Source organism: Hyperoodon ampullatus (assembly GCF_949752795.1).
Source record: "Hyperoodon ampullatus genome assembly, chromosome: 8".
NCBI classification, from domain to species: Eukaryota; Metazoa; Chordata; class Mammalia; order Artiodactyla; family Ziphiidae; genus Hyperoodon; species Hyperoodon ampullatus.
Genome location: NC_136921.1, coordinates 68,438,159 through 68,445,763, shown reverse-complemented (window position 1 = coordinate 68,445,763; position 7,605 = coordinate 68,438,159).

Below are 7,605 nucleotides of genomic sequence, written 5' to 3'. Positions count from 1 at the left end.
TTGTTTTAGTTATTTTATGTTTCTCTTTTTTTGCCTTCTTTTGGGTGATATCAATTAGTATTTAATATTTCATTCTTTCTAATCTATTAACATTTTTAGCTACATCTCTTTAGTGTTATTTTTTAGTGGTTGCTCTAGAGATTAAAATATTCACTTTTAATTTACCTCTAACTTCAAATAATATTTTACTGTTTAACCAACAATGGGGGAATTTTACAACTGTGTAATTCTATTTACTATCCCTGTCTTTTGTGCTTTTATTGTTATATGTGTTACTTCTACAATATATTGCTCTACTTTTTGCTTTAAATATATGTAAAGTATATTTAAAGCAAAAAGAATAACAATGATATATTGCTTTACATATATTTAAAGCAAAAAGTAGAGCAATATATCATGGGATATAGATATAATTTATAGCAAGTATAATAGCAATATATTTAATTTAAAATGGCATTTTATATTTGCCTAGATATTTATTGTTTCTGGTGCTCTAAATTCTACCTTGGAGATCCAGGATTCCATCTGATAACATTTTCCTCAGCTTTTAGACTGAGTAATTTCTCTTAGCATTTCTTATAGTGCAAATCTATTAGACACAAATTCTATCAGCCTTTGTTTGCTTTATTTTGACTTCATTTTTGTATAGTTTGAATTCTGGATTGAAAGTTTCCCTTCCCTCCCCATTTTAAAGATGCTATTCCATTGTCTTCTGGCCCTTATTGTTTTTGATAAGAAATCAGTCATAATTCATATTTTGTTCCCCTGTAAATGATGTCTTTATTTCTACTTTGTTTTTAAGATCTTCTTGTTTTTTTCTTTTGTTTTGTTTTGTTTTTTTGTTTTATTTTGTTCCCAGCAATTGGACAATAATGTTCTTAGGTGTGTTTTCTTTGTATTTATCATGTTAAGTTTTACTGAGTTTCTTGGATCTGTGGGGTCTTTTTAAAAATTAATTTTAGAAAAAATATTTTTTAAGGATTTTAAATAAATTTGAACTTTATTTATGACAACAGTATCTCCATTCCCCTGAGAGCAAGTAGTCTAGATATGTGTTAGATGTATTGTCATTTCTATATGTAGACAGGACTTGGTGCCTGAATGGATGCAAGAAACCCATGATAACTTCTGCATTCAAAGGTTGAAAAACTTGGTTCTGAATAAGGTTGGCAGCTAAGTTCCTTCTTTTCTCAGAGTGTTTTTGGTCATGCTATTCTTGTACTTTAGCGCAAAACCTGAGCTAAGAATGCTGGCAGGAAGTGCAAAGAAAGAAATACCAAGGAGTGCAATGCCTCTGGAAAGCAATCTTCCCAGCCAAGTTAGGGGAGTTTTGTCTCCATAGCCAATATTGTCAACGTAATAAGATTACCAGTTAATTTTAAAAGGATATAACTCAGGAATAGCCAGATGATAGAGATGCATAGGACAAAGTATGTGGGAAGGTGCAAGGAACTTCCAGGCTCTCACCAGGGGTCCACTCTCCCTGAATCTCCACGTGTTCACCAACCCAGACTTTCCTTAGAAAATTCTTGACCACTATCTCCTCATATACTTCTTTACCCCCATTCTTTCTCCCTTTCTTATGAGGATACAATACATATATGTTAGACCATCTGTTGCTGCCCAAAGACTCTTGGATTCACTGTTTCATTTTGTTCACTCTTTTTTCTTTTTGTGTTTTCACCTATATTTGAATTGATCCTTTCCTCTGCTATGTGCAGACTTCTGTTGAGCCCATCAAATTGATATTTCATATTTTTTATTTCAGGTGTTTACAATAAGTTCTTTATTTAGCTGGCTGCGTCAGGTCTTAGTTGCAGCATGCAGGATCTTTCGTTGTGGTGTACGGGCTTCTCTCTAGTTGTGGTGCGCAGGCTCTATAGTGCAAGGGCTCAGTAGTTGCAGTGTGTAGACTCTCTAGTTGTGGCGCATGGGCTCCAGAGTACGCGGGCTCAGTAGTTGCAGCACACGGGGCTCTCTAGTTGTGGTGCATGGGCTCTAAAGCATGCAGGCTTAGTTGCCCTGTGACATGTGGGATCTTAGTTCCCCAGCCAGGGATCGAACCCGTGTCCCTTGCATTGGAAAGCAGATTCTTAATCACTGGACCACCAGGGAAGTACTGTACAATAAGTTCTTTTTTATAGGTTCCATCTCTGAAGAAATTATCCATTATTCATGCATATTATCTAATTTGTCCACCAAATCACTGAACATGTTTAACACAGTTACCTTAAAGTTCCTGTCTCTGGTCTATAGTTTCAACTTTGAGTTTGCTCTCTTGACTACATTCTCTCTTGACCTTGGGTCACATCTTGCTTCTTTATGTGCCTTGTAATTTTTTTATTGTATGCCAAACATTTTGTGTAGAGTCTGAAGTAAATTGTATTGCTTCCTTTGTTAGGTTACTAGTCTGGTTGACTGAATCAATCTGATCTGTGGATTTCTCCTTCTCCCTCTGGTCTGCTAGTAATTAAAGCAGCTATGGGTCTCATCTTTTCTAGAATGGGCTTATCACTTTCAACAATTTAGTTAACTTAAGGGGTTTGTTTTTGAGGGGAGGGTGTTCTTAGTTCTCTGATAAATATGTATTTTAATTGAGGTGTAATTGACATACAACATTATATTAATTTCAGGTGTTCTGATACGTTTCTTTAAAACTATGATTTTCTGGCTAATATCTTGTTCTTACCAGTAGAGTAGAAACAATGTCTCTCAAGACTTTGTAAATTTTAATTTGAAATGGAATTCCCTGTTTTTTCTTAATATGTTTAACTGTGCAAATGACAGGCAAATGTGGATCAATGTAGCTCAAGAATCAATTTTTCTCTCCCTTTAAAAGGTCAGAAAAAATTGTGAAAAACTTTAAAGTGAGCAAAAGTTTACTGGTGGCATTTTCAATGGAAAATTAGGTATTGTATATTGTACCCTCTAAGTTAACAGACTTTATAGATATTTTTGCCTTTCATTATCTTTGAGCTATTTCACAACTTTGTAAATTAAACTGACAGTACGCAAACTATTCTTGTCCATACAGATGTAAATAAAGTTGTCCAATGGAGATACAATTAGTTATTGTCCTGTGGCTATTGGTCAGTTTTGTGTCTACTAGTTAACTAATTTCAGCATTCCTGATTGCCTATATCTGTGTCTGCTCTTTGGATTAGCATTTGAACTGTTTTTAGTTAGGTTTTCTTTCTTTTTTTTCTTTTTGGCTGTGCCACGCAGCTTTCAGGATCTTAGTATCCAACCAGGGATTGAACCCGGGCCCACGGCAGGGAAAACACGGAGTCCTAACCACTGGACCACCAGAAAAAATCCCTAGTATTTTTGTTTGTTTGTTTGTTAACATTTTACTGTATTCCTGATTAATGAGTTAAATGAAGTATGTGTTCATTTTATATTTTATTGAGAGTTATGACTGTATCCTTTTTAAAAATTATTTTTTGACACGGGTCACCTTTCTCTAGTATGTTGTTAGTCTGGAATCCTGTACTCTCTCTGCTGCTCCAAGTTGCACGTTGGACCACCTTGCTGCCATTTTCTGGGCTTCTTGGGCACAGACTTTCAACAGCATGTTATTCCCTCTGATTGAGCATCAGGTAAATGTATGATAAGCCTCAATTCCACTTACAGCTCTTTTCCTTTATTTTCCACAACACCGCCACTTAAGATCATAAAAGGGTTTTATACTTACTGAAGGATTTGGTAGGTAGCAGACATCTGTCATTTGTGACTAATTGGAATCTTTTGAATACCTTCTTCATATTTTGATAGTTACCTACTGTAGAAATCTTTCCATCTTAATGAAGAATCCAAAAACATAATTTCCAGCTTCCTTGCTGCTGGGTACAGATGTTAATTATGCCAATCAGATATATCACATGACACTGGCACAGAAATGAGTTACTTGGTAAAAGTCAGGACATAGATCATCCATTTTACTGGCATAAAACTAAGCAGGAGCAGTGTTGTTTTGGGTCTGGCTGCTGTGACCAACTTCTCAATCATGACAGACGCAGCAGTTGCCTATTTTACATAGGGCTGAATGAATGTAATAGAGTATTATAATAATGACCTTCAATGAATCATGCCTCTCTGTCTGTGTCCCTGTGTAATGTGACCTTGCAATCACTACATCAGGAAATGAGCCTATTTCTCCACTGTCTGGGACCTGGGTTGGCCTTGATCATCATGCTGTGAAGACACCCAGTTTAGCTTACTAGAGAATGTGGGACGTCATACAGGAAAAACAAAGTTCCTCAGCCAACAGACAGCATGACATTCTCAGAAATGTCGTAGGCCATCTTGGACTTTCCAGGCCAGCCTGGCTTCCACTTGGAAGGAGTCATATGACCAGCAGCCCAGAGTCTAGGTGAGACTGGCAAAACCATCCAGAATGCCAAACTGCAGAATGATAAGAAATAATAAATTATTATTGTTTTAAAGTCCCTAAACAATAATAAGGTGGTTTAGGGTATTTTGCTATGCAGCAATAGATAACTGAAACAGGAATCTGGCTGCTGCTGCAACAAAAACCTAAAATAGTGGTTTGGGGATCAGGCAGTAGGCAGAGGCTAAAAAGGTGGCAAGGAGACTGTTAGTAGAGGCTGGAAGACCAGTGAGGGTAATTGTTATTAAGACTTCAAAAAGGGCAACTGGTGTAACGTAGCAGTGGAAAAATTAGTGACACTGTCTCCTTCTTTAACTCGTAAATTAGAAAATGAACCTAGTAAATTGGAGCTGGCTGATGAGAACATGGAAGGTGCAAATGGCTTCTTTTAGCTTTGGATAAAAAGGTGTTGTAAAATAGAGAGGAACTAAAAACGGAACCATTTTATTTGCAAGCAGAATGCAGAAATGTGGACAGCCACAACTTGCTAGCAGATGCCACACATCCACTATTTCCTAAATGAATTTATCTTCCTCTTTCTAAGCCTGCCCATATATTGGTAATGGTATCAGTAATACCAGATGTCCACACTGGAAACTGGGACTGACTTTAGACCTTTCCTTTTTTATTCATTCATCCATTCATTTATTATGAACTCAGATACTTTGTGCCAGGGGATATAACTGTGTCTATCAATCCTGTATCCTCACAGACCTCATAGCCTGAAAAGCTCTAATTGATCACCAAGTCCTCCTACTTCTGCTCCCTAAATATCCCTGGAATCTACCCTTTTCTCTCCATTCTCTCAGTCCCTACTTTAGTCCAGTTGTCATCATCTGACTATTCTGTATTCTGCCATATTTCCCCCTTTCATTCGTTTGTTACTCTGCTGCAAGAATGGTCATTTTACATGCAAGCCAGAGAGTGTCCTCCTTTTCTTAAAATCCTCCAGAATAAAGTTTAAACTCCATAATTTGATGGTAGCCTATATTTTCCACCCTGCCTGAAGGTGTCATCTTCTTTCTCAACTCTCTGTGTCTTTTGCCTCTTCTTTCCAAAACACATTTGGTGAATTCATTCTTCAGGGTGACAGGTGAAACCTCATCTTCCCTGTGTAGCCATCCCCAACCATTCTCTGCACATTTTTAATATAACACTTAGGATAGCATATTACAAATCTTTTCTTGGCTATATTCTCCACTCTTGAGTAGAGGAAATCTAGGTACAGGAGGGTAAGAATTTAGTTATACTTGTCTTTGTTTTCTGAAATAGTACCTGGTATATAATTAATTCAGTAAATGGTTTTGAATAAGTGAATGAGTGAATGAGCCTGTGTAATGGATATAAGATTAAGCTCACCAACTCTGGAGTGACAGTCACCTTCTCTCACACATTTAGCAAATGTATTCAACACTTATTTGTTTCATGTCTACTTTGTCCCAGACATCAATCCCAACATAGTAATGAATGAGACATAAAAAGTCACAGCTTTTGTGGAACTTACATTCTAGTGACTGTGACAGATTAATAAAGCAATAAATAAATAAATGAGAACATCATCAGATAATGATAAGTGCTTTGCAGAGACACAGCAAGATGATATGATAGAGAAAGACTGAGGAGCTTCTAGAAAAGAAGGTCAGGAAAGGCCTCTCTGAGGAGGTGAAATTAAAGCTTAGATTTGAATGATGTGAAGGAGCCAGCCATGCAAAAATAAGTGGCCAAGTGTGCCAGATAGATTGAAAGGCTGGAGAAAAAGCTCTGGGGCAAGAATGAACTTGGCCTGTTCTCCAGGAACAGAAAGGAGACCAAGGTGATGGAGCTTAATGAGAGAGGAAAAGCAGGCAATGGCCAGTACTATGTGGTTATGGAAGCCACTTCAAGAGTGTGGAATTTAGTCTATGTGCAGTAGGAAGCTACTGGTAGGAGATGCCATGATTTAATTTATGTTTTTAAAATATCCCTTTGGAGTCTCTTCAGAGAATAACTCTTGGTGGGTTAAGAGGGAAAACAGGAAGTCATGTAAGGAGGCCACTGCAGATGTCCAGGGAGAGAGATGGGATGGTGGCATAGGCAGTGGTGGTAGCCATAAAGAAGGGGAAGAAGTGTGCTGATTTGGGAATATTGTGGTTTGGAGGTTTGCTTTTGAATTTGATGAGCAGAATGAGAGGATAAGAGCTTTCAAGCATAATTAGATGAATCCAAGTCCTTTATTCACTTTTGTTACCAGTTCTTTCTTGTATTCATCATGAGAGAAAAGCATGTAGAAGGAGACTCAAAGATCTTGCTTATGGCTATTGAACAGAATGTAAAGGTGGAAAAGAGTGTGTCCTTGGATGGAGGATGTCCATGGAAATACTGAGTCTTTCCTTGAGGAAGGGAGTGCCCTGGCTACCAATATTTAATAAGTCCAGGACACCAAAACAGATCAGCAGGAGGTCCATGGGATCTACCCATGCCAGCAATATCAGAAGTTAAAGATTCCAACACAAAAAGAGCTCCTGGGCTTTTCCTTTAGGTGCATCAGTGACTGTGAGGTGTGAAGAGACAGTGGGACTTGGGTAACCAAAGTATTTTTGAAAACACCTTTTAAGAAAAACATCAGGTTGCCTACTGGAGCACTTTTCTAGTCAAATAGGAAAAGTGTGAGTGCCTTGAGGTCAAGGATCATGTCTTGGTCATCTCTGAATTCCTACTCAAGGCTTAGCCCCATGCTTGACATACAACAAACCCTAAAGTTCAACATGTATTGAATAAAGGAGCGGGGTGGAGACTCAAGCAAAGAGAAAAATGACAATTGTCTCAGATGATACCTCAGCACTTTGTGCTCTGTTATCTTCAATATCAAATTTATGTATTGTGGTTTAGTTTTGATCCTGTTAATACTAATCTCTCTGTCCTTGGAAACAGGAGGCCATCACCAATTCCTTCACTCCATTTGTTTTGATTAGACCAAATTCTCCCATGTACATTTCAAAATTAATTCATTTTTTGTTCTGTTTTGTATCATTAGATAACTAATCGCCACTTCAATTCTGTTCATTTGTGAGAATAAACATACTTTATAGATACCTTCCTCATTTATTGAAGAAAAAATAAACCTTAATTGAATAAAAATTAGAAGATACAAATAAAGGTAGAAAATAAAGAGCACCCATGACTTTACTTGCATAGAAACTTTATATATTTCTGTAGGGAATTTTTTTCTATGTATA